Source organism: Nerophis lumbriciformis, linkage group LG39 (genome assembly GCF_033978685.3).
Source record: "Nerophis lumbriciformis linkage group LG39, RoL_Nlum_v2.1, whole genome shotgun sequence".
NCBI classification, from domain to species: domain Eukaryota; kingdom Metazoa; phylum Chordata; class Actinopteri; order Syngnathiformes; family Syngnathidae; genus Nerophis; species Nerophis lumbriciformis.
Window position 1 is genome coordinate 11,479,238 of NC_084586.2, and position 26,282 is coordinate 11,505,519.

At 43.5% G+C, this 26,282-nt stretch overlaps 2 protein-coding genes across 2 annotated transcripts in view; one reads left to right on the forward strand and one right to left on the reverse strand.

Annotated features, from left to right (window-relative positions):
- The window catches only part of LOC133577741 (inhibitory synaptic factor 2A), a 98,377-nt gene extending 94,581 nt beyond the window's left edge, over positions 1 to 3,796 (reverse strand). Inside the window, exon 1 of the mRNA XM_061931734.1 lies at positions 3,280 to 3,796. The gene's annotated coding sequence lies outside the window, so the exon portion shown is untranslated. The remainder of the gene's footprint in view (positions 1 to 3,279) is intronic.
- Positions 1 to 26,282, forward strand: part of dock1 (dedicator of cytokinesis 1) — a 533,069-nt gene that overhangs the window by 314,611 nt on the left and 192,176 nt on the right. The window lies entirely within an intron of this gene.

Consider the following 26,282-nt stretch of genomic DNA (forward strand, 5'->3'; position numbering starts at 1 on the left):
TGTTAGTCTTTTCACTTGAACTTTTGAAGGACGAGCGAGTGTCTACAGCAAAAGAAGAACAAATGGACCTACAACTCTTATAAGGGTATTTGCCAAGGAAGGTGGAAGAGAAACCAGAACAACCTTTTCCACAGCAGGAACTTTTCTCAGTTACCCTCTGATTTTGAAAACCCTCAGCAACCCCCTGCAACCTCAAACATTCCCTGTAAAAGTCTGTACCATTGATCAATCAATCAATCAATCTTTATTTATATAGCCCTAAATCACAAGTGTCTCAAAGGGCTGCACAAGCCACAACGACATCCTCGGTACAAAGCCCACATATTGATGTTGGTCTTTTCACTTGGAACTTTTGACGGGCGAGCTATGTGCTAAAGACTACGGAGTATCTAAAGCGAAATAAGAAAAAGTGGACCCACAACTCTTCTACAGGTATTTGCCAAGGAAGGTGGAGGAGAAACCAGAACAACCTTTTCCACAGCAGGAACTTTTCTCAGTTACCCTCTGATTTTGAAAACCCTCAGCAACCCCCTGCAACCTCAAACATTCCCTGTAAAAGTCTGTACCATCGATGTTGGTCTTTTCATTTGAACTTTTGAAGGGCGAACTATGTGCTAAAGACTACGGAGTATGTACAGCAAAAGAAGAAAAAGTGGACCTACAACTCTTCTAAAGGTATTTGCCAAGGAAGGTGTAAGAGAAACCAAAACAACCTTTTCCACAGCAGGAACTTTTCTCAGTTACCCTTTGATTTTGAAAAACCTCGGCAACCCCCTGCAACCTCAAACATTCCCTGTAAAAGTCTGTACCATTGATGTTAGTCTTTTCACTTGAACTGTTGAAGGACGAGCGATATGCTAAAGACTACGGAGTATCTACAGCAAAAGAAGAACAAATGGACCTACAACTCTTCTAAGGTTATTTGCCAAGGAAGGTGGAGGACAAACCAGAACAACCTTTTCCACAGCAGGAACTTTTCTCAGTTACCCTCTGATTTTGAAAAACCTCGACTACCCCCTGCAACCTCAAACAATCCCTGTAAAAGTCTGTACCATTGATGTTGGTATTTTCACTTGAACTTTTGAAGGACGAGCGATGTGCTAAAGACTACGGAGTATCTACAGCAAAAGAAGAAAAAGTGGACCTACAACTCTTCTAAGGGTATTTGCCAAGGAAGGTGGAGGAGAAACCAGAACCTTTTCCACAGCAGGAACTTTTCTCAGTTACCCTCTGATTTTGAAAAACCTCGGCAACCCCCTGCAACCTCAAACATTCCCTGTAAAAGTCTGTACCATTGATGTTGGTCTTTTCATTTGAACTTTTGAAGGACGAGCGAGTATCTACAGCAAAAGAAGAACAAATGGACCTACAACTCTTCTAAGGGTATTTGCCAAGGAAGGTGGAGGACAAACCAGAACAACCTTTTCCACAGCAGAAACTTTTCTCAGTTACCTTCTGATTTTGAAAAACCCCGGCAACCCCCTGCAACCTCAAACATTCCCTGTAAAAGTCTGTACCATTGATATTGGTCTTTTCACTTGAACTTTTGAAGGACAAGCGATATGCTAAAGACTACGGAGTATCTACAGCAAAAGAAGAACAAATGGACCTACAACTCTTCTAAGGGTATTTGCCAAGAAAGTTGGAGGAGAAACCAAAACAACCTTTTCCACAGCAGGAACTTTTCTCAGTTACCCTTTGATTTTGAAAAACCTCGGCAACCCCCTGCAACCTCAAACATTCCCTGTAAAAGTCTGTACCATTGATGTTAGTCTTTTCACTTGAACTTTTGACGGGCGAGCTATATGCTGAAGACTACAGAGTATCTAAAGCAAAATAAGAAAAAGTGAACCCACAACTCTTCTAAGGGTATTTGCCAAGGAATACTTTGAGTCAGAGCCTCTTAACAAGCCTCTTAATCAGCCACGTTTACATTTGTTTTCAGGAAATTTGAGGTGCGGTGGAAACCACACTGGTTACCGAGAATCCTTTTACCTAGGTAAACGAGTTCCTGACAATAAGTGTTCCTGGAAATGTTGATGGAAAAAGTGCTAATGTTTTATCTGCTCTTGACAGAAATTTGGTCTGATTCATTGGAGCGTCACAGCAGCACTTTTAGCATAGGGTGTCCAATGCCAAGGCTGAATGTTTTTTTATTTTTTTGTTTTAGCAAGTCATTGTGGACCATTTCAGTGTCCCTTTCTGTTCCAAGTGTAAAAACCATGGTCAACAAAGGCATCAGTGGGGAAAATCACCTTTGGAATGAGTTAGAAGCATAGCCATGTCCAGCAACCAATGTTCCTCTGGATGAATGGGCAAAGATTCCTACGGACATCTCAGTATCTGCCCATCAACTCGCATTTTGTTTGTTTCTGAGTCATATTCTGAACAGATTGCCTTTCAGAAATAAACATAAGCTTTCAAGCTACGGGCCATAGTCTCTGGCCCTCTGAGATGCATCATGGAGCTTAAAGACCGACATCTGAGTGAAGGATAAATGACACAGTGTCATTTCTACACAGACTGCTGAGCAACATCCTATTTCATCCTGCACCCATGCAATTTAGGATCATGCATGTCTCTTAAGTTGTGACAGCAGGTTTCGCACTTTTGGTGTCACCCTCTGTGAGTGTCAGCATGCCGTATCCCTCCATCATCATCTTCATGATGATCTCTTTCTATATTCATCAGTCTTCCTCTCTCATTGTCGAGGCCGAGCAGGGAAAGGAAGATGCTATCAGTGCCCTGATCGTGCTGAAGAGGTGATGGAGTGTTTGTGCTGGTGGGAAGGGATGAGTGGAGGAGGGAGGTATTTGTGTGGCAATTCACACTCTCAATCTACACACACGCAGCATGCAATGAGTTCAGGCTGTCCATTTATCTAGATTAGTCTTCATTTATGGTCCCTGCAGCAGCTTTCCAATTTATTAATTTCTTTTATTGCAGGTTGGTTTTACGTAACGCTGCCCTAAAACGCACCATCATACATGCAGGCACGACCCGAGTGTGAAACGCAGGGCGAGTCGAGATCAATCCGGATCAAACTTTTCGCAGAAACCAACATGATAGATCTGGATTGATCACATATTTAAAGTTCACCCTGCACTACTGACCTCCACATCATCAGGAGCACCAGAGCAGAAAACCCGGATTTGACATTCACTTACATTCTTCACTGGAGGCATTCCATGTGGATTATACCGGGCTCCGTCAAATCCACTCCCCCCTCTTACCGTGGAGGTTATTCACCCAGACTGAGAGTGTCCACAAAAGACTCACCTCAGACTGTGCGGCGCTGATGCTGGAAAGGATGTCCAGATTCCCCGTTGTGCCCGCCGTGCATGTCCGTGTCCGATTGGGAGGTGATCCGGGGGAGAGAGAGAAGGCTACGCCATTCCAGAAGTTAGGAGGGACGGGCGGGCAGGGGAGGCGTGCAGCAGTGTCCGGCGTGTGTCAGAGTTGTCACTGCACGTCTGCGTCCTGTGATCCAGTGGTGTGAAGCTCCTCTAAGCTCCACAGTCCCCCTCTTCGTCAACCCCTCCGCCTCCTCTCCAACCCTCTGTTCCCCTTCTTCCTTTCTGCGCACGATGCAAGCAGGGGCTCCTGCTTGCTTGTGCACACACATGCATTCACTCACACATACACACACACATACACACACACACACACACACTGAGGCTGTCCAGCAGCAACAGCGTCCTTACAGGCAGAACATCCCCATCGTGCTGCCGCCTCCTCCACCGTCGCCGTTCCTCTCGCTGTGGCTTTCTCCTTTTTTCTGCATGTGTGCGTCCGAGTGTGGGACTTGGGTGAGAGAGGGAGAGTCGGAGAGGGAGGGAGGAGTGAAAGATGCAAGATAGGGGAGAAATCATTCTTTCATCCCTTCACCGACTTCCAGGCTTGTCAATCACTACCGCACAAGTTTGTCAGCAGCGGAAACACTTTCAATCTGCTTTTGGCTGTCAAAACAACAAAGATGTTTACCTTCTGTTTCCTCAGTTTTCCTTTGTTATGCAGAAAGCTGCATTATTTTATTACAAAACACACTTCTGTATGATGTAAAATTGGATGTACTCAAGACTGGACCAATTACCAAGCTTGAGCACACTCCACACCTAAAATTCTGGCTCTGCGGGCTTTCATCCATGCTCGACACCGCGGGATTGCATGCACATGCAAGAATGAACTGTCATCCTATGACTCGGCTGCATTGCACGCAATATTTCTGTGCCCGACCCCACCTTTTCCAATCGTGCCAAAGCAGTGGAAGCATACCCAACTAGAGCGCGGATCCAAGCATTCCCCAAATTTTAGGTGTGAAGTAGGCCCAAGCTCGGTACAATTGCCCCAGTGTGAGTATACCTTAATCGTATGACCAAATAAACAAGGCAGTTGTATATTTTTGGAGCCATGACTTGCCCTCGTTCCCCTCATATTATTGCAGGGAAGCCCTTCTAAGCCTCAGGTACCATGGTAATGAGCTGCAACTCTCCTGACAGCAGCTGCTCTCTCTGTGTGTGGATGAGGCTTCTCTCACATCAGAAAACTGATAGTCAGAGCGAGGGTTGCGCGGTATACTGGTAAAACCGGTATATTTTTAGAAATACAAACCCCGTTTCCATATGAGTTGGAAAATTGTGTTAGATGTAAATATAAACGGAATACAATGATTTGCAAATCATTTTCAACCCATATTCAGTTGAATATGCTACAAAGACAACATATTTGATGTTCAAACTGATAAACATTTTTTTTTTTTTTTTTGCAAATAATCATTAACTGTAGAATTTGATGCCAGCAACACGTGACAAAGAAGTTGGGAAAGGTGGCAATAAATACTGATAAAGTTGAGGAATGCTCATCAAACACTTATTTGGAACATCCCACAAGTGTGCAGGCTAATTGGGAACAGGTGGGTGCCATGATTGGGTATAAAAACAGCTTCCCAAAAAATGCCCAGTCTTTCACAAGAAAGGATGGGGTGAGGTACACTCCTTTGTCCACAACTGCGTGAGCAAAAAGTCAAACAGTTTAAGAACAGCATTTCTCAAAGTGCAATTGCAAGAAATTTAGGGATTTCAACATGTACGGTCCATAATATCATCAAAAGGTTCAGAGAATCTGGAGAAATCACTCCACTTAAGCAGCATGGCCGGAAACCAACATTGAATGACCGTGACCTTCGATCCCTCAGACGGCACTGTATCAAAAACCGACATCAATCTCTAAAGGATATCACCACACGGGCTCAGGAACACTTCAGAAAACCACTGTCAGTAAATACAGTTTGTCGCTACATCTGTAAGTGCAAGTTAAAGCTCTACTATGCAAAGCGAAAGCCATCTATCAACAACACCCAGAAACGCGGCTGGCTTCTCTGGGCCCGAGATCATCTAAGATGGACTCATGCAAAGTGGAAAAGTGTTCTGTGGTCTGACGAGTCCACATTTCAAATTGTTTTTGGAAATATTCGACATCGTGTCATCCGGACCAAAGGGGAAGCGAACCATTCAGACTGTTATCGACGCAAAGTTCAAAAGCCAGCATCTGTGATGATATGGGGGTGCATTAGTGCCCAAGGCATGGGTAACTTACACATCTGTGAAGGCACCATTGATGCTGAAAGGTACGTACAGGTTTTGGAACAACATATGCTGCCATCTAAGCGCCGTCTTTTTCATGGACGCCCCTGCTTATTTCAGCAAGACAATGCCAAGCCACATTCAGCACGTGTTACAACAGCGTGGCTTCGTAAAAAAAGAGTGCGGGTACTTTCCTGGTCCTCCTGCAGTCCAGACTTGTCTCCCATCGAAAATGTGTGGCGCATTATGAAGCGTGAAATACGACAGCGGAGACCCCGGACTGTTGAACGACTGAAGCTCTACATAAAACAAGAATGGGAAAGAATTCCACTTTCAAAGCTTCAACAATTAGTTTACTCAGTTCCCAATCGTTTATTGAGTGTTGTTAAAAGAAAAGGTGATGTAACACAGTGGTGAACATGCCCTTTCCCAACTACTTTGGCATGTGTTGCAGCCATGAAATTCTAAGTTAATTATTATTTGCAAAACAAAAATAAAGTTTATGAGTTTGAACATCAAATATGTTGTCTGTGTAGTGCATTCAATTGAATATGGGTTGAAAAGGATTTGCAAATCATTGTATTCCGTTTATATTTACATCTAACACAATTTCCCAACTCATATGGAAACAGGGTTTGTAGATATGTATTTGAGACAATACTGTCATACCGGTATCTTTCAATGTGCTTTTGTTACGGCCCTTTGCTCTTCTTTGCGCCTGATGGGCGTAGCACAGAGCATTCCCTTTGGCTCAACCCCGCCCCTTGCGTGTTTACATAGGCTTCCCCGATGCAACAAACTTTTCAAAAGAATATGGCACCCCTGTGCCGACTTCTCGAGTCCCGACTGATTCAATGCTCTCATCACCAACTGCATTTGGCTATTGGTGAGCGACTACAGTTTTATTTACACATACACCAATTTGCTTTAGAACCTCCTTGGAGTGACTTTATCACTAACCTTATCTGTTTATGTTCTTCAGTTCTGTTAGCGAACTAGCAGAGTAGCTAATGACATCTCCTCTCTGCTGCTCGCTCCGTGTATGAATTGTTTAGCTACTCCTCGGCTTAAAAGTGCCTCTCCCCATAGCCCATGCAGACTAACCTAGTATAGGGGCTGGGTGGCTGAAGAGTAGTTTCAAACTGAGTAACCACAGAGAGCGAGCATGAGCTTCATCTATCCTCGCTCACAGAGTGAGGCTATAAACCTAACGTTGATTAACAAAACAAACAAAAAAACTTCTTTGACATAGTTACGGCTAGCTAATTACTTAATAAGAATAAACAATACGTAACGTTAGTACTTAAACAAAAATAACCTGAGTACTGTTGCGTTTGGACCAGTTGTTCCTCCAAGGGAATTCAAGTCACTGGTCGCTCCCAAGCTCTTTACGACATTTAAAGCTGAGTAGAAGAACCACCAGAGACAGAATAGGTATTTTGTAATATATTTGCAAAGCTTTGTAAATATACTGAGACCAGTCCAGCATAGAACATTCAATCGCGCAGCTAAGATGGTCTCCCCCCCCTCCCATGAAAAACCCTCTCCTCTATCAAGTCTCTCTCCCTCCCACCCTCGCAGTCTTGTCCCTCCAGCCCAAACACATGCCCATTGTCCTCCGCACCTGGACATAAGAAACACTAGCTGTTTTGTAATATGATTATGAAATTAAAGAAGTAACACTTAAATACGGATATATGTAAATATCTGCCTCCGACAGTACTCTTAACACTGGTTGTCCAGCTATAAAACACTTAGGGCAACCTTAAGCACTTTGCATGTTTTGTTTACGATAATGGTATACACCGTATATCGCCATTGGGCCTGACAATACTGGGATATCAGTTTTCGTCCAGCCCAAGAAAGAGCTGGAGCAAGTGAAAATGATTTTATAACCAGGCCCCACAGATTGGTCTTCATATAGTTTCAGCCTCATTCTCATGTTTGTCATAGTTAAAGTGCCCAATAAAAGCAAGCATTATCTTGATTTAATATTTGCACACGTTGCATTGGAAGACATGCTAGCAAACATGTCATTAATAGACTTACAATATCCTCAAAGTTTTGTAATCGTTAGGCCCTGGAAGTGTGTACCAAATTCCATGGTGATCTGTCCAAACACCTTAACCTAAGTGTTTTGTAGAGCACATTGAGATGTGTGAGACATTTCAAGTCAATCATACTTATGGGGTTCAAACTTGGTCAACAGAATAATAGCACAGGCAACACAGTAGAGATGCCGGTTGGGTGACCCTTTTGTGTGCAAGCTTCAGGAAGAGAAAAGAAGAACACATAGTCATGTCAGTCAAAACATTTGGACACCTCATGAGTGATGCGTTCAAAACTAAACATACGTTTCTTCAGACATCTGACCAGGTAACCTTGATCATACTGGAGTATTCAGGCGTTTCTTTCTTCATCCTCTTACTGATATAATTACAGCTTTGACCTTGACAAATGGTCGCATTCTCTCCCAACGACCTTAGTGTTTTAATGTAGATAAGAAGACCAGGTTAATGGTATCAAATGGACACATCCTCTACTGTGGTCTTTTGTCCTCTGGGCTTAGACTTTTTTTTGTATTAGTTTGTGTTCAGCAATCTGCTTGTGTAAGCAAACTGTTTCTCACTCGGATAAACGCGAGGACATTGGACAAGTCCACTGTTGTGACTCTTCTTTTCCCCTATCGATTTCATTACCTCACAGGCTCAAGTCTTCCGGGGACTTTTATTTGATGTCCTTGTCGCCCTGTATGCAGAGCTTGGGGGTCAAAGGGAGCTGCACACTTGCTCCCGGTGCTGCGGGGCCTGCTGGGATTGTAAATTGATTTATAGATCTGATGCTTTGTAATTTACAGAGCTTCTGTTGAGTATCTTCACCATGTTCTTCGTCTTTCTGGATCCATAGCCTTTATGCGTCTTAGTTTTTTTTATTCTTAGAGCGCTGTCGAAAACGCATTTTACCAGCCTGAAGGTTATCACTCCCCTTCATATTTGTCCTCTGGGATCCTGAAGTGCATCCATGTGCACACGGTACATTACAGTCCAGAGTGTCTGGCTGGATCATTCCGTTGTGGAGAGCGCTGTTCAGCCGATAGTGGAGATTGGATCTCGGAGCAACTCGACACCAGGAGATTTCGGTTTTCACAGAGAGGCGACGAGTCATGACATGTCAGATATGTCATTTTGGAGGGTTTTTGACCCCTCATCTTATGTAACTTGTTGTACTTTTCATCAACTGTATTAATCTTAACAATGTACTATTCAATTTGTTTCCGATTCTTGCAGTGACAATTCAATTTAAAATCGATTTTTGATTCAACACAATTCTTCATTAAAACAGATTCTAGTTCTATCAAACCATCCATCTTCTTCCACTTATCTGAGGTCGGCAGCCTAAGCAGGGAAGCCCAGACTTTCCTCTCCCCAGACACTTCGTCTAGCTCTTCCCGGGGAATCCCGAGGCGTTCCCAGGCCAGCCGGGAGACGTAGTCTACCCAACGTGTCCTGGGTCTTCCCCGTAACCTCCTACCGGTCGGACGTGCCCTAAACACCTCCCTAGGGAGGCGTTCGGGTGGCATCCTGACCAGATGCCCGAACCACCTCATCTGGCTCCTCTCGATGTGGAGGAGCAGTGGCTTTACTTTGAGCTCCCCACGGATGGCAGAGCTTCTCACCCTATCTCTAAGGGAGAGCCCCGCCAATTGGTTGGAGGAAACTCATTTCGGCGGCTTGTACCCGTGATCTTGTCCTTTCGGTCATAACCCAAAGCTCATGACCATAGGTGAGGATGGGAACGTAGATCGACCGGTAAATTGAGAGCTTTGCTTTCCGGCTCAGCTCCTTCTTCACCACAACGGATCGATACAGCGTCCGCATTACTGAAGACGCCGCCTGTCGATCTCACGATCCACTCTTCCCTCACTCGTGAACAAGACCCCGAGGTACTTGAACTCCTCCACTTGGGGCAGGGTCTCCTCCCCAACCCGGAGATGGCACTCCACCCTTTACCGGGCGAGAACCATGGACTCAGACTTGGAGGTGCTGATTCTCATCCATTTTAGTTCTATATTTTATTTGGTATATAAAATTGTTAAAAAACATTTTCGATACAGGTTACAAGCTACAAAAGCTCTTCTTGGCTGCTGATGTATGACATATAAGCAGAGCGAGTAAATGCGTAAATAACCTAGAGAACACATTTAAAATAATCGATTCTTGAACAATATGAATCGATTCAGAGTTGTAATAAATAGGAATTGCATTTAGGAAGTGAATCAATTTATGTATTAAAACCTGCGAGTTCTTCGGAGAAAGTGACTGCCTTCAGTTCCCTTAAGAAGTAAACAAGTCTAGGCTGATTTACAGTTTTGGGCTGCGGTGTTTCAAGCTGGTTAGATAACAAATAGCCTTGGCAACCTGGGCATTATGCACCATGTTCTTCCTCAAAGACCTGAAAACAGCATTATTGACCCACCCAGTGGCCCCGCCCCCATCCATACAATTTGCTCCACTGGCTGAGCAATGATCATTAACATTTTTTCCCCCCCCACGCCTTTAGGTGAAAAATGTCGAATGCTTGGAATGGTCTTATAGGGTAATGTTACCTTGCTTGAAATAAAGCAGCCTGCAGTGGACATTTGTTTTTGGGCAATTTCTTTTGTCAAAGTTGCACATTATAGTGGAAATATTCCCTCTCAGGATGATATCAACGATATCCATGACTGGCACTGGGGGTCGTGCTTATGGTCAGTTTTGAGTTCCTGTTTTTGACCTAATCCAGCCCGCATTGATCAACTGGGTACTACAAAAATAGATGTTAGGCATCACCATTGAATCTTTAAAGCAAAATTATTTTTTCAGTATTATTTAAAGGGGAACATTATCACAATTTCAGAATGGTTAAAACCATTAAAAATCAGTTCCCAGTGGCTTATTATATTTTTTGAAGTTTTTTTCAAAATTTTACCCATCACGCAATATCCCTAAAAAAAAGCTTCAAAGTGCCTGATTTTAACCATCGTTATAAACACCCGTCCATTTTTCTGTGACGTCACATAGTGAATACATACAAACATGGCGGAAAGAACAGCAAGCTATAGCGACATTAGCTCGGATTCAGACTCAGATTTCAGCGATTCAACAGATCACGCATGTATTGAAACGGATGGTTGTAGTGTGGAGGCAGGTAGCGAAAACGAAATTGAAGAAGAAACTGAAGCTATTGAGCCATATCGGTTTGAACTGTATGCAAGCGAAACCGACGAAAACGACACGACAGCCAGCGACACGGGAGAAAGCGAGGACGAATTCGGCGATCGCCTTCTAACCAACGATTGGTATGTGTTTGTTTGGCATTAAAGGAAACTAACAACTATGAACTAGGTTTACAGCATATGAAATACATTTGGCAACAACATGCACTTTGAGAGTGCAGACAGCCCAATTTTCATCAATTAATATATTCTGTAGACATACCCTCATCCGCGCTCTTTTCCTGAAAGCTGATCTGTCCAGTTTTGGAGTTGATGTCAGCAGGCCAGGGAAGCTAGGGTCGATCGGGGGTTTAGCTCGCTCGTCTGCGGGAACAAACTGCCGCCATTGCTTGCCGTGCTACCGAGGCCCTTTGTCCCTGAATTGCTCACACACTCCGGCAGATTCAATGGGGGTCTGGCGGCAGATTTCTTTGACTTTATCGTTGGAAATGCATCTGCATTGAGTGTCGCAGGATATCCACACATTCTTGCCATCTCTGTCGTAGCATAGCTTTCGTCGGTAAAGTGTGCGGAACAAACGTCCAATTTCTTGCCACTTTCGCATCTTTGGGCCACTGGTGCAACTTGAATCCGTCCCTGTTCGTGTTGTTACACCCTCCGACAACACACCGACGAGGCATGATGTCTCCAAGGTACGGAAAACAGTCGAAAAAACTGAAAATAACAGAGCTGATTTGACTCGGTGTTTGAGAAAATGGCGGATTGCTTCCCGAGAGCGAATATCTGCAACATCAAGGTATATATTGACGCTTACATAGGTCTGGTGATAATGTTCCCCTTTAAAGCAAACATTTTTTTTCAGTATTATTTAATATCTTTTCCAGATCCGAGGCTTCAAGAAGAAAACAAGTATCATCGTTCAACCTCCCGCACTGTCACTTTTGTCTCCTCAGAGACGAGCCAAGGCTCAGCCTCGCTCCCCCTGGAGACTGCAGTCCCGTTTCCCTGCAGGCGTAATTAAAGCCCTAAAACAATGGCAGTTTTTTTTTTTTTTAATGCTTCAACCCTTCATCGCCGCTGCAAACGTCAATTTAGCTTTTGTGAGTAAGATATATTTTCCAGGAGATTCAGATTCACCGCCATTTATGATGGATCTGGCCTTTTCTGGGCTAATCACTTCTTTTTCATTTCGGCTAAAGATTCTGCCTCATTTCTACCCTCGAGCATCAGATGGATATTGAGCCCAGAAAAAGCCTGCTGATACTGTGATAGATGTTGGCGATGGCTTTTGGTTTATTGTTGCTCAGCAGGGGAGAGAGCGTTTCACGAGATAAACACTTGAGCTGGATTGGTGGCCATTAGATGATTGACATAGAATTTTTGATAGATGGATAGTAGCTTGTTTCCACCCTTGTTTATGGTTTACCGTTCTTTGCCTGACAGCTGGGCCCTTTTGGGACTGAAATGAAATCTAATTCATGCTCGATGTCAGGTGGTGAATGGCAATAAACATTGTTTGAGGAGTGTGTCAAGATCCAAGAGTTATTGTTTTTCACTCCAGATGTGTTGGTTAGTTAGCAGGACAAAGCAAAAACCACACAAGCGACGTCCATAACATTTTGTGAAGAAATGTCTGGAAGAACCCATACAAATCTGCATTCTTCTTACTACATTGGTATCTTTAAAGCTTTTGCTGCAAATACCTAAACATCCTAAACCGATGCACACAAAAGGGTGAAAAATTGTCGGAACATACAACCCGACTGTGTTGCCTATGTTATTACTTTTCTGACAAAAACACCACACTGCGTTGTTATTAAACCTGATAGGTCTTCAAATTTTGCACACAAAACAGTGTCCTCTACAGCAGTGATTTTCAACCACTGTGCCACGGCACACTAGTGCATACTTGCCAACCTTGAGACCTCCGATTTTGGGAGGTGGGGGGGGGGGGGGGCGTGGTTATGAGGGGAGGAGTATATTTACAGCTAGAATTCACTAAGTCAAGTATTTCATATTATATATATATATATATATATATATACATATATATATATATATATATATATATATATATATATATATATACAAGAAATACTTGACTTTCAGTGAATTCTAGCTATAAATATATATTTATTTTATTATATATATATATATATATATATATATATATATATATATATATATATATATATATATATATATATATATATAAAATAAATATTTGAATTTCAGTGTTCATTTATTTACACACATACACACAGATAACACTCATCTACTCATTGTTGAGTTAAGGGTTGAATTGTCCATCCTTGTTCTATTCTCTGTCACTATTTTTCTAACCATGCTGATGATGCATTGCTGTGTGGCACGCACAAAAGTGCTTTCATCAAATGCACTAGATGGCAGTATTGTCCTGTTTAAGAGTGTCACAACATTGCTGTTTACGGCAGACAAACTGCTTTACGGTAGACGTGACTGCTGTTGTTGTGTGTTGTTGCCGCGCTGGGAGGACGTTAATGAAACTGCCTAACAATAAACCCACATAAGAAACCAAGAACTCGCCCTCTATCATTCTACAGTTATAACGTGATTGGGCAGGTACGCTGTTTATTTTGTGGGAAAGCGGACTCAGGTCCGCATGGACCTGAGTCCGCCTGAATTTCGGGAGAAAATTTGTCCCGGGAGGTTTTCGGGAGAGGCGCTGAATTTCGGGAGTCTCCCGGAAAATCCGGGAGGGTTGGCAAGTATGCACTAGTGTGCCCTGAGATATTGTCTGGTGTGCCGTGGGAAATTATGCCACTTCACCTAATTGGTCCAAAAAATATTTTTTGCAAATCAATAATCATAATAATGTGCCGCTGTCTAGTGCCTGGTCTGTGTCGAGCTTGGCAATCCCAATATGCAGAGCACAGCGGGAGACGGGTAAAAAGGTATGTAACGCTTAAACCAAAAATGAATACAAAAGGCACTGAAGCATAAAGATGGCTATGTAAAACAAAAGTAAAACTGAACTGGCTACAAAGTCAACAAAAACAGAATGCTGGACGACAGCAAAAACTTACAGCGTGTGGAGCAAAGACGGCGTCCACAAAGCACATCCCGTACATGACATGACAATCAACAATGTCCCCACAATGAAGGATAGCGTACGCACAACTCAAATAGTCTTGATTGCGAAAACAAAGCAGTTGCGGGCAATAGCACTCAAAGGAAGGAAAACAACAACAAAACAGGAAGGGTCACCAAAATAACAGCGCAAGACAGGAACTAAAGCACTACACACAGGAAACAACTACAAACTCAAAATAAGGCACGACAACCTGGTGGAGTTTCATTTTGTAACCTTTTCTGCTGATAGTGTGCCTATGTATTTTTTTTTATGACAAAAATGTGCCTTGGCTCAAAAAAGGTTGAAAAACTCTGCTCTACAGAACCCCTAATAACTTAAGGGTGTTTAGCCTAATCACCCCCAAATTTGACTGACAAGCACAGGTGTGTAAATTTTGACCAAACCTTCATAAAGCAAAGAGAAGCTATTATTAGTCACCTTGAGACCATCACCCTGAAACCTAATAATCAGGTTCAAAACCTTGGGGTTATAATAGACTCCGACTTGAACTTTAACAGCCACATTAAGTCAATAACATCAGCAGCTTTTTACCACCCAAAAAACAGGAAAAAATATCAAAACCAAACCGAGAAAGGTTTAAATACTGTAATGGCCTTCTTACTGGGCTCTCAGCTGTAAAGCAGCTGCTGTACATCCAAAATGCTGCTACTCGAGTCCTGAATATAACCAAAAAATATGAGCATATTAGTTAATCAATCAATCAATCAATTAAAGTTTACTTATATAGCCCTAAATCATGAGTGTCTCAAAGGGCTGCACAAGCCATGACATCCTCGGCTCAGATCCCACATCAGGGTGTCCAGTGTTTAGGTCACTGCACTGGCTTCCTGTTGCTCAGAGAATAAACCTTACAACAGCTCTGCTCGCGTACAAGCCTTTTCAAGGTCTTGTGTCAAAGTACATCTCTGACATGTGAGAACTTTTCCACTTTGCATCGGTCCATCTTAGATGAGCTCGGGCCCAGCGAAGCCGGCGGCGTTTCTGGCATTGTCTTGCTGATATAAGCAGGGGCGTCCATGAAAAAGACGGCGCTTGGATGGCAAAACCTGTATGTACCTTTCAGCAATAATGGTGCCTTCACAGATGTGTAAGTTACCCATGCCTTGGGCACTAATGCACCCCCATACCATCACAGATGCTGTCTTTTCAACTTTGCGTCAGTAACAGTCTGGATGGTTCGCTTCCCCTTTTGATGTCGAATATTTCCAAAAACAATTTGAAATGTGGACTCGTCAGACCACAGAACACTTTTCCACTTTGCATGAGTCCATCTTGGATGATCTCGGGCCCAGAGAAGCCGGCGGCGTTTCTGGGTGTTGTTGATAAATGGCTTTCGCTTTGCATAGTAGAGTTTTAACTTGCACTTACAGATGTAGCGACCAACTGTAGTTACCGACAGTGGTTTTCTGAAGTGTTCCGGAGCCCATGCGGTGATATCCCTTACACACTGATGTCCCCGCCTGAGGGATCGAATGTCCGTAATATCATCGCTTACGTGCAGTGATTTCTCCAGATTCTCTGAACCTTTTTGATGATATTACGGACCGTAGATGGTGAAATCCCTAAATTCCTTGCAATAGCTGGTTGAGAAATGTTGTTCTTAAACTGTTCAACAATTTGCTCATGCATTTGTTGACAAAGTGGTGACCCTCGCCCCATCCTTGTTTGTGAATGACTGAGCATTTCATGGAAGCTGCTTTTATACCCAATCATGGCACCCACCCGTTCCCAATTAGCCTGATCACCTGTGGGATGTTCCACACAAGTGTTTGATGAGCATTCCTCAACTTGCTCAGTCTTTTTTGCCACTTGTGCCAGCTTTTTTGAAACATGTTGTAGGCATTAAATTCGAAATGAGCTATTATGTGCAAAAAATAACAAGGTTTACCAGTTCGAACCTTAAGTATCTTGTCTTTGCAGTCTATTCAAGGTTGAAAAGGATTTGCAAATCATTGTATTCTGTTTTTATTTACCATTTACACAACATGCCAACGTCACTGGTTTTGGGTTTTGTAATTGTGAGGGATAATAATAATAATACAATATTTTATTTATAAGGCGCCTTTCTGGGCACTCAAGGACACCGTACAAAATCACAACACTAAAATCAAATTGGAAGTTGCAAACAGCGTCTTGAATTGTGCTTATGACAAGTGAAAGTATTGTATCCATCCATCCATTCATTTTCTACCGCTTATTCCCTTCGGGGTCGCGGGGGGCGCTGGAGCCTATCACAGCTACAATCGGGCGAAAGGCGGTGTACACTAGGGATGTCCCGATCCAGGTTTTTGCACTTCCGATCCGATACCGATATTGTTTTTGCATTTCCGATCCGATACCGATACTGACCGATACCGATACTGGCCTATCCGAGCATGTATTAAAGTTTCAAGTTATTTAGCCTACTTAGTTGTCAGAATCATGTTGAAAAGGGTTTTAGTACTCTTGATAACAACTAGCCAGCTGAATTAGGGGAGTTTGAATAATACACAATGGTTGGTAACAAGAAACTGACCTGTTTATTCAAGGATAAACACAAAATAGACAAAATTATACGTGACAAACAGAAATGGCATCATTGAACTAGGTCTGGGCGATATGGCCTTTTTTTAATATTGCGATATTTTAAGGCCATATTGCGATACACGATATATATCTCGATATTTTGCCTTAGCCTTGAATGAACACTTGATGCATATAATCACAGCAGTGTGATGATTCTATGTGTTTTGATTGATTGATTGAGACTTTTATTAGTAGGTTGCACAGTGAAGTACATATTCCGTACAATTGACCACTAAATGGTAACACCCCAATAAGTTTTTCAACTTGTTTAAGTCGGGGTCCACTTAAATTGATTCATGATACAGATATATACTATCAGATATATACTATCATCATAATACAGTCATCACACAAGATAATCACATTGAATTATTTACATTTATAATCCAGGGTGTGGAGGGGGGCGCCGGATGTAAGTGTCAAAAAGACAGCCAAAAGAGTTTGATATGAGAATAAATCTAAAGTTAAAATATAGGGTAGAAATGCACCCATTTGCAGGAAATGTAGTCTTGATTTTCAAAATTTTCTTTCAAGGCTTGCATGTCTACATTAAAACATTCTTCTTCATACTGCATTAATATATGCTACTTTTAAACTTACATGCAGAGAAGGAAATCACAACTAAAAAAATCACACATTTTTTCATACGGTGTTGATGTGGAAATTTTTGCCTCTGCATTTTGATGGTGTGGGCGTGTGGCACCGAATGGAGATAAGCGTCTCGACAGACGTCACAATATTTGAACAATGATGACGAAAACTGTTGTCTCTGTCGTGTCCGTGTGTCGAAAATTGTTATGCGCTTATTTTTTTATTTGATTTTGTGCGTGGCATAGATTTGCCGTGCTCAGAGGACGCTTGAGCAGGCGCGCACCTTAGCGGCTGCGCTAGCATCACAGCTAACGTTAGCCATGCTTCTGGGAGAGGACGTATACGTATGTGACGTATGACATGACAGTATGTGACGTGTGTAAGAAGGTGCGGTCGCTGTCTGTGAGAGGGAGACACAGGAAAGAGTGAGAAGAGCCTGTCGTGTAATGCCAGCAGCTAAAAGCAACTGCGTGAGAATTGTGGATGTGTTGAAGGTGTGCTGGAAAATGCGGAACGGAAATTACGGAGCAGCAGAAAAGTGGAATGTTTTATTTAAATCGGTGCGTTGGAAAACACGGACCGGAGTTTTTTTTAAAACTGGATCTGGATCGGCATTTTCCCATGCCTTGCCGATACGCAATTTTTGGCAAATATCGGCAGCCGATCCGATCCAAATATCGGATCGGGACATCCCTAGTGTACACCCTGGACAAGTATTGTATCCAACCTCACATTTTCGATTATTTTGTTTTTTATTTTGGCTTGTAATTTTCTGTCAAGCGCTTTGGATTGCCTTGTGTATGAATTTTGCTCTATAAATACTATTGCCTTGTATGTAAAAGGAAAAGCATCTTTCTCCAAGTTGTGAGTCTTTCTATGGGATGTTTTGTCCATTCATCCAGAAAAAGCGCAATTGTGTGTGTCAGACCGTTTTGTTCTTGGCCGATTTTCGTTAATTTGCTTGCTTCCAATTTGCTCTCCTATTTCTGGGGCTGAGGTTGCCGAGGTAGTTAAAAAGCTCCTCGATGGCAAGGCCCCGGGGGTAGATGAGATCCGCCCGGAGTTCCTTAAGGCTCTGGATGTTGTGGGGCTGTCTTGGTTGACAAGACTCTGCAGCATCGCGTGGACATCGGGGGCGGTACCACTGGATTGGCAGACCGGGGTGGTGGTTCCTCTCTTTAAGAAGGGGAACCGGAGGGTGTGTTCTAACTATCGTGGGATCACACTCCTCAGCCTTCCCGGTAAGGTCTATTCAGGTGTACTGGAGAGGAGGCTACGCCGGATAGTCGAACCTCGGATTCAGGCGGAACAGTGTGGTTTTCGTCCTGGTCGTGGAACTGTGGACCAGCTCTATACTCTCGGCAGGGTCCTTGAGGGTGCATGGGAGTTTGCCCAACCAGTCTACATGTGTTTTGTGGACTTGGAGAAGGCATTCGACCGTGTCCCTCGGGAAGTCCTGTGGGGAGTGCTCAGAGAGTATGGGGTATCGGACTGTCTGATTGTGGCAGTCCGCTCCCTGTATGATCAGTGCCAGAGCTTGGTCCGCATTGCCGGTAGTAAGTCGGACACGTTTCCGGGAAGGGTTGGACTCCGCCAAGGCTGCCCTTTGTCACCGATTCTGTTCGTAACTTTTATGGACAGAATTTCTAGGCGCAGTCAAGGCATTGAGGGGATCCGGTTTGGTGGCTGCAGGATTAGGTCTCTGCTTTTTGCAGATGATGTGGTCCTGATGGCTTCATCTGGCCAGGATCTTCAGCTCTCGCTGGATCGGTTCGCAGCCGAGTGTGAAGCGACTGGGATGAGAATCAGCACCTCCAAGTCCGAGTCCATGGTTCTCGCCCGGAAAAGGGTGGAGTGCCATCTCCGGGTTGGGGAGGAGATCTTGCCCCAAGTGGAGGAGTTCAAGTACCTCCCAGTCTTGTTCACGAGTGAGGGAAGAGTGGATCGTGAGATCGACAGGCGGATCGGTGCGGCGTCTTCAGTAATGCGGACGCTGTATCGATCCGTTGTGGTGAAGAAGGATCTGAGCCGGAAGGCAAAGCTCTCAATTTACCGGTTGATCTACATTCCCATCCTCACCTATGGTCATGAGCTTTGGGTTATGACCGAAAGGACAAGATCACGGGTACAAGCGGCCGAAATGAGTTTCCTCCGCCGGGTGGCGGGTTTCTCCCTTAGAGATAGGGTGAGAAGCTCTGCCATCCGGGGGGAGCTCAAAGTAAAGCCGCTGCTCCTCCACATCGAGAGGAGCCAGATGAGGTGGTTCGGGCATCTGGTCAGGATGCCACCCGAGCGCCTCCCTAGGGAGGTGTTTAGGGCACGTCCGACCGGTAGGAGGCCGCGGGGAAGACCCAGCACACGTTGGGAAGACTATGTCTCCCGGCTGGCCTGGGAACGCCTCGGGGTCCCACAGGAAGAGCTGGACGAAGTGGCTGGGGAGAGGGAAGTCTGGGCTTCCCTGCTTAGGCTGCTGCCCCCGCGACCCGACCTCGGATAAGCGGAAGAAGATGGATGGATGGATGGATGCTTGCTTCCTTTTGTGTGTGTCATCAAAAAGTCAAGCGAAGGTGTAAAAGCAGGCAGTAAAAGCAGATGGATGAGCCTTGAGAGGACGCGCTGGCCTTTAATCTTTTGGCCCTGATCCACTCTAACAGACGTGTGGAATCGGCAAAAGGCCATGACACCACACTGGTTTGCCGCCATCAACGCTGCAGCATCCCTCCCGACGTTTCGCCATCACACCTCGCATCTCTATTTCCGACACAACACCTAAAACAGCTGCCGCGGCGTGTGCTCCCGTCCTGCGTTTAGATCTTAATTGCAGCTCGGTGACAGCGTCGGGATGCGTTTTTCTTGGCAGCCTTCGTCGCATTTTCGCTTGGAAACAGCACCGGGCCCCGCTAATGCGCCCGCCAGTTCCCTCACCTCTATTTAATTTGCCATCAGGATTTGCCAGCTGATCCCGGCGCCTCCAGCAGCAATTACATTTGTTTGGAAGCGTCATGGTCTGCACATTAGGGGTATAAAAATCCAATGTAAAATTGGCCCTATCATGGCCGTTCGATTAAGTGGCTTATACTACTTTTTGCAGTGCTTTCTGGCGAGTCCCGCATTGAGGCGCATACTGCATGTCGTGGTCAAAAGTTTACATACACTTGTAAAGAACATAATGTCATGGCTGGCTTTAGTTTCCAATCATTTCTACAAACCCCGTTTCCATATGAGTTGGGAAATTGTGTTAGATGTAAATATAAACGGAATACAATGATTTGCAAATCCTTTTCAACCCATATTCAATTGAATATGCTACAAAGACAAGATATTTGATGTTCAAACTCATAAACTTTTTTTTTTTTTTTTTTTGCAAATAATAATTAACTTAGAATTTAATGGCTGCAACACGTGTCAAAGTAGTTGGGAAAGGGCATGTTCACCACTGTGTTACATGGCCTTTCCTTTTAACAACACTCAGTAAACATTAAGCTTCTCAGGTGGAATTCTGTCCCATTCTTGCTTGATGTACAGTTTAAGTTGTTCAACAGTCCGGGGGTCTCCGTTGTGGTATTTTAGGCTTCATAATGCGCCACACATTTTCAATGGGGGACAGGTCTGGACTACAGGCAGGCCAGTCTAGTACCCGCACTCTTTTACTATGAAGCCACGTTGATGTAACACGTGGCTTGGCATTGTCTTGCTGAAATAAGCAGGGGCGTCCATGGTAACGTTGCTTGGATGGCAACATATGTTGCTCCAAAACCTGTATGTACCTTTCAGCATTAATGGCGCCTTCACAGATGTGTAAGTTACCCATGTCTTGGGCACCAATACACCCCCATACCATCACAGATGCTGGCTTTTCCACTTTGCGCCTATAACAATCCGGATGGTTTTTTTTCCTCTTTGGTCCGGAGGACACGACATCCACAGTTTCCAAAAACAATTTGAAATGTGGACTCGTCAGACCACAGAACACTTTTCCACTTTGTATCAGTCCATCTTAGATGAGCTCAGGCCCAGCGACACCGACGGCGTTTCTGGGTGTTGTTGATAAACGGTTTTCGCCTTGCATAGGAGAGTTTTAACTTGCACTTACAGATGTAGCGACCAACTTTAGTTACTGACAGTGAGTTTCTGAAGTGTTCCTGAGCCTATGTGGTGATATCCTTTACACACTGATGTCGCTTGTTGATGCAGTACAGCCTGAGGGATCGAAGGTCATGGGCTTAGCTGCTTATGTGCAGTGATTTCTCCAGATTCTATGAACCCTTTGATGATATTACGGACCGTAGATGGTGAAATCCCTAAATTCCTTTCAATAGCTGGTTGAGAAAGGTTTTTCTTAAACTGTTCAACAATTATAGTGGTGACCCTCGCCCCATCCTTGTTTGTGAATGACTGAGCATTTCATGGAATCTACTTTTATACCCAATCATGGCACCCACCTGTTCCCAATTTGCCTGTTCACCTGTGGGATGTTCCAAATAAGTGTTTGATGAGCATTCCTCAACTTTATCAGTATTTATTGCCACCTTTCCCAACTTCTTTGTCACGTGTTGCTGGCATCAAATTCTAAAGTTAATGATTATTTGCAAAAAAAAATGTTTATCAGTTTGAACATCAAATATGTTGTCTTTGTAGCATATTCAACTGAATATGGGTTGAAAAGGATTTGCAAATCATTGTATTCCGTTTATATTTACATCTAACACAATTTCCCAACTCATTTGGAAACGGGGTTTGTACAACTCTTATTTTTTTCGTGATTGGAGCACATACTTGTTGGTCACAAAAAACATTCATGAAGTTTGGTTCTTTTATGAATTTATTATGGGTCTACTGAAAATGTGAGCAAATGTGCTGGGTCAAAAGTATACATACAGCAATGTTAATATTTGCTTACATGTCCTTTGGCAATTTTCACTGCAATAGGGCGCTTTTGGTAGCCATCCACTGTCACGACGTGGTTTTCGCAGCTTACTGCGGGGTTCGTTCCATTCTGGACAAAGCGTGCGGGTAAGAACATGATTGAATTCTCACAAATCAAAGTAGTACAATAAAACGGAACACAAGGCGAAGGCACAACGTGCTGATCGCACTTGGAGCTAAAGCAAACACTTAGCATCGACTATGGCAGGGAAAACTTACAAGCTGTGGCATGAACAAACAAATCTTACGTGGACCAGGCATGAAGCGAACAATGACGCCAGGCTGACTGACCGGCAAAGGCAGGCTTAAATAAGGCCTCTGATTAGTGCTCGGGCAGCAGGTGAGCGGGCGAACACTAATCAGAGGCAGGTGGAAATAATAAGTAACCATGGTAACTAAAACAAACAAGGGTGCACAAAAAACAGGAACTATGGTTTCCAAAACTAACAGAACATAACAAAACACGGCTTCTGGTTGATTTGTTGACCACTCCTCTTGACAAAATTGATGCAGTTCAACTAAATTTGTTGGTTTTCTGACATGGACTTGTTTCTTCGGCATTGTCCACACGTTTAAGTCAGGACTTTGGGAAAGCCCTTCTAAAACCTTAATTCTAGCCTGATTTAGCCATTCCTTTCCCACTCTTGACATGTTCTTGGGGTCATTGTCCTGTTGGAACACCCAACTGTGCCCAAGACCCAACCTCCGAGCTGATGATTTTAGCTTGTCCTGAAGAATTTAGAGGTAATCCTCCTTTTACATTGCCCCATTTACTCTCTGTAAAGCACCAGTTCCATTGGCAGCAAAACAGGCCCAGAGTATAATACTACCCCCACCATGCTTGACGGTAGCTATGGTGTTCCTGGGATTAAAAACCTCACCTTTTCTCCTCCAAACATATTGCTGGGTATTGTGGCCAAACAGCTCCATTTTTGTTTCATCTGACCACAGAACTTTCTTCCAGAAGGTCTTATCTTTGTCCATTTGATGTCAAATTATTGGAAACTCAAGACAGCTATGACATTATGTCCTTCACAAGTGTATGTAAGCTTTTGAGCAGGACTGCACATGTGCTCACAAGGATCCTCCTCTTATGAATTGACTGAAGGAGGCATAGCATTAAGATGTTGCATGCTTTAAAGTGTGCGTGGGGATTTGCAACAGGCACCAGGCAGCTTCTGAAGAACACTTTGAAGCCTGCGCTGTTTTTAGTAATAAAGGCTAATGAAAGAAGGGAATGTCTGCCCTGCCTTCACGTCCCACTTGGATCGAGAGGTGACGTTACAAATGAAGAAGGAACAGCTTGTCTTTGAATATTGTTGTTCCACATCAGATCTGCAGGCTATATACAGTACAGTACCTCCCATTCAGTGAGCATTTTGTAACATTTTGTCAAAGGAAAATACTATAGAAGTTTATTTTGGATGTGGTCAGTGCTCGTGTAGATGTATAGATTAAAGGCCTACTGAAACCCACTACTACCGACCACGCAGTCTGATAGTTTATACATCAATGATGAACTCTTAACATTGCAACACATGCCAATACGGCCGGGTTAGTTTACTAAAGTGCAATTTTAAATTTTGCGCCGAAATTTCCTGCTGAAAACGTCTCGGGATGATGACGTCAGCGCGTGACGTCACGGATTGTAGAGGACATTTTGGGACAGCATGGTGGCCAGCTATTAAGTCGTCTGTTTCCATCGCAAAAATTCCACAGTATTCTGGACATCTGTGTTGGTGAATCTTTTGCAATTTGTTCAATGAACAATGGAGACAGCAAAGAAGAAAGCTGTAGGTGGGAAGCGGTGTATTGCGGCCGACTGCAGCAACACAAACACGGCCGGTGTTTCATTGTTTACATTCCCGACAACAGAGACTCTTACCAGGAAGACTTTGTGCCAAAGTAGTTGGGAATGGGCATGTTCACCACTGTGTTACATGGCCTTTCCTTTTAACAACACTTAGTACATGTTTGGGAACTGAGGAGACACATTTTTTAAGCTTCTCAGGTGGAATTATTTCCCATTCTTGCTTGATGTACAGCTTAAGTTGTTCAACAGTCCGGGGGTCTCCGTTGTGGTATTTTAGGCTTCATAATGCGCCACACATTTTCAATGGGAGACAGGTCTGGACTACAGGCAGGCCAGTCTAGTACCCGCACTCTTTTACTATGAAGCCACGTTGATGTAACACGTGGCTTGGCATTGTTTTGCTGGAATAAGCAGGGGCGTCCATGGTAACGTTGCTTGGATGGCAACATATGTTGTTCCAAAACCTGTGTGTACCTTTCAGCATTAATGGTGCCTTCACAGATGTGTAAGTTACCCATGCCTTGGGCACTAATACACCCCCATACCATCACACATGCTGGCTTTTCAACTTTGCGCCTATAACAATACGGATGGTTTTTTTCCTCTTTGGTCCGTAGGACACGCCGTCCACAGTTTCCAAAAACAATTTGAAATGTGGACTCGTCAGACCACAGAACACTTTTCCACTTTGTATCAGTCCATCTTAGATGAGCTCAGGCCCAGCGAAGCCGACAGCGTTTCTGGGTGTTGTTGATCAACGGTTTTCGCCTTGCATAGGATAGTTTTAACTTGCACTTACAGATGTAGCGACCAACTGTAGTTACTGACAGTGGGTTTCTGAAGTGTTCCTGAGCCCATGTGGTGATATCCTTTACACACTGATGTCGCTTGTTGATGCAGTACAGACTGAGGGGTGGAAGGTCACGGGCTTAGCTGCTTACGTGCAGTGATTTCTCCAGATTCTCTGAACCCTTTGATGATATTACGGACCGTAGATGGTGAAATCCCTAAATTCCTTGCAATAGCTGCTTGAGAAAGGTTTTTCTTAAACTGTTCAACAATTTGCTCACGCATTTGTTGACAAAGTGGTGACCCTCGCCCCATCCTTGTTTGTGAATGCCTGAGCATTTCATGGAATCTACTTTTATACCCAATCATGGCACCCACCTGTTCCCAATTAGCCTGTTCACCTGTGGGATGTTCCAAATAAGTGTTTGATGAGCATTCCTCAACTTTATCAGTATTTATTGCCACCTTTCCCAACTTCTTTGTCACGTGTTGCTGGCATCAAATTCTAAAGTTTATGATTATTTGCTAAAAAAAAAAAAAAAAGTGTATCAGTTTGAACATCAAATATGTTGTCTTTGTAGCATATTCAACTGAAAATGGGTTGAAAATGATTTGCAAATCATTGTATTCCGTTTATTTTTACATTTAACACAATTTCCCAACTCATATGGAGACGGGGTTTGTATTTTCAGACAAAACAGTCCAGTTGCGATCGATTAAATACTCTAAGACTAAAATGACCTGGATGAACGAGTACATCCGTAGATATTTCCATTAAAACAATGTACAATGTATGTTGGAATTCATGTTTCCCCTCTGTGAACCACAGCTCCCCAGTGCTGGCAGCATTCGTGCAGCCTGTGATGCTACCACCACCATGCTTGAATATAGACACAATTCAGATGGCAGGTGAGGCGGGGCCTCACCTGCCATCATGGAAAGAAAAAAAATGTAAAAAGAAAAAAAATTAATTAAATTGTTATATGTATTCAGTGATTATACTATAAAGTTATTTTCCATTTAACTTCACCAGTTTTAGATTATTTTTATTCAAAATCGCTGAATTTTCACATTTGCCGTTCAAATACTGAGAAGAGACGGTGCGGTGAACAGCAGCCAGTTGAGGCACGTCACTGCGTTGTGCCTCAACATGGATTGCAGACTCGGCTAACTGCTGGCCTGCTGTGCAGTGAGACTGTATTGCTATATGAATTATATTATACATTTCCATAGTTTAGTTAGCTGAGGTATATAATGTACAGTGTCTTTTGTCAACAACTGTATGTGTGTAACGTATTTCTTGTGCTGAGCGATCATAAAACGGCTGCAAAAGACGCACTGTGTGAGGCTCGCCTCCTGCACCCCCGCCGTAGAATTGTTATATCAACTAAAGCCCACACTTAAACTTTCCACGTGCAAGATTGAATCTATTTAAAAAAGTTATTTCATAAGAAGCCAAAAAGTGCAAAAACAATAATGTTTGTGTTGGAGGAGTTGTGAATGACTGCAGGGCCACAACATTAGGTACACCTGCAGACAGCAGGTGTACCTAATTCACAACTCCTCCAACAGGAACATTATTGTTTTTGCACTTTTTGGCTTCTTATTAAATAACTTTTGTAACCTATTTTTATGGGCTTTCCTCTTTGTGATGTTAAGTTCCTGTTA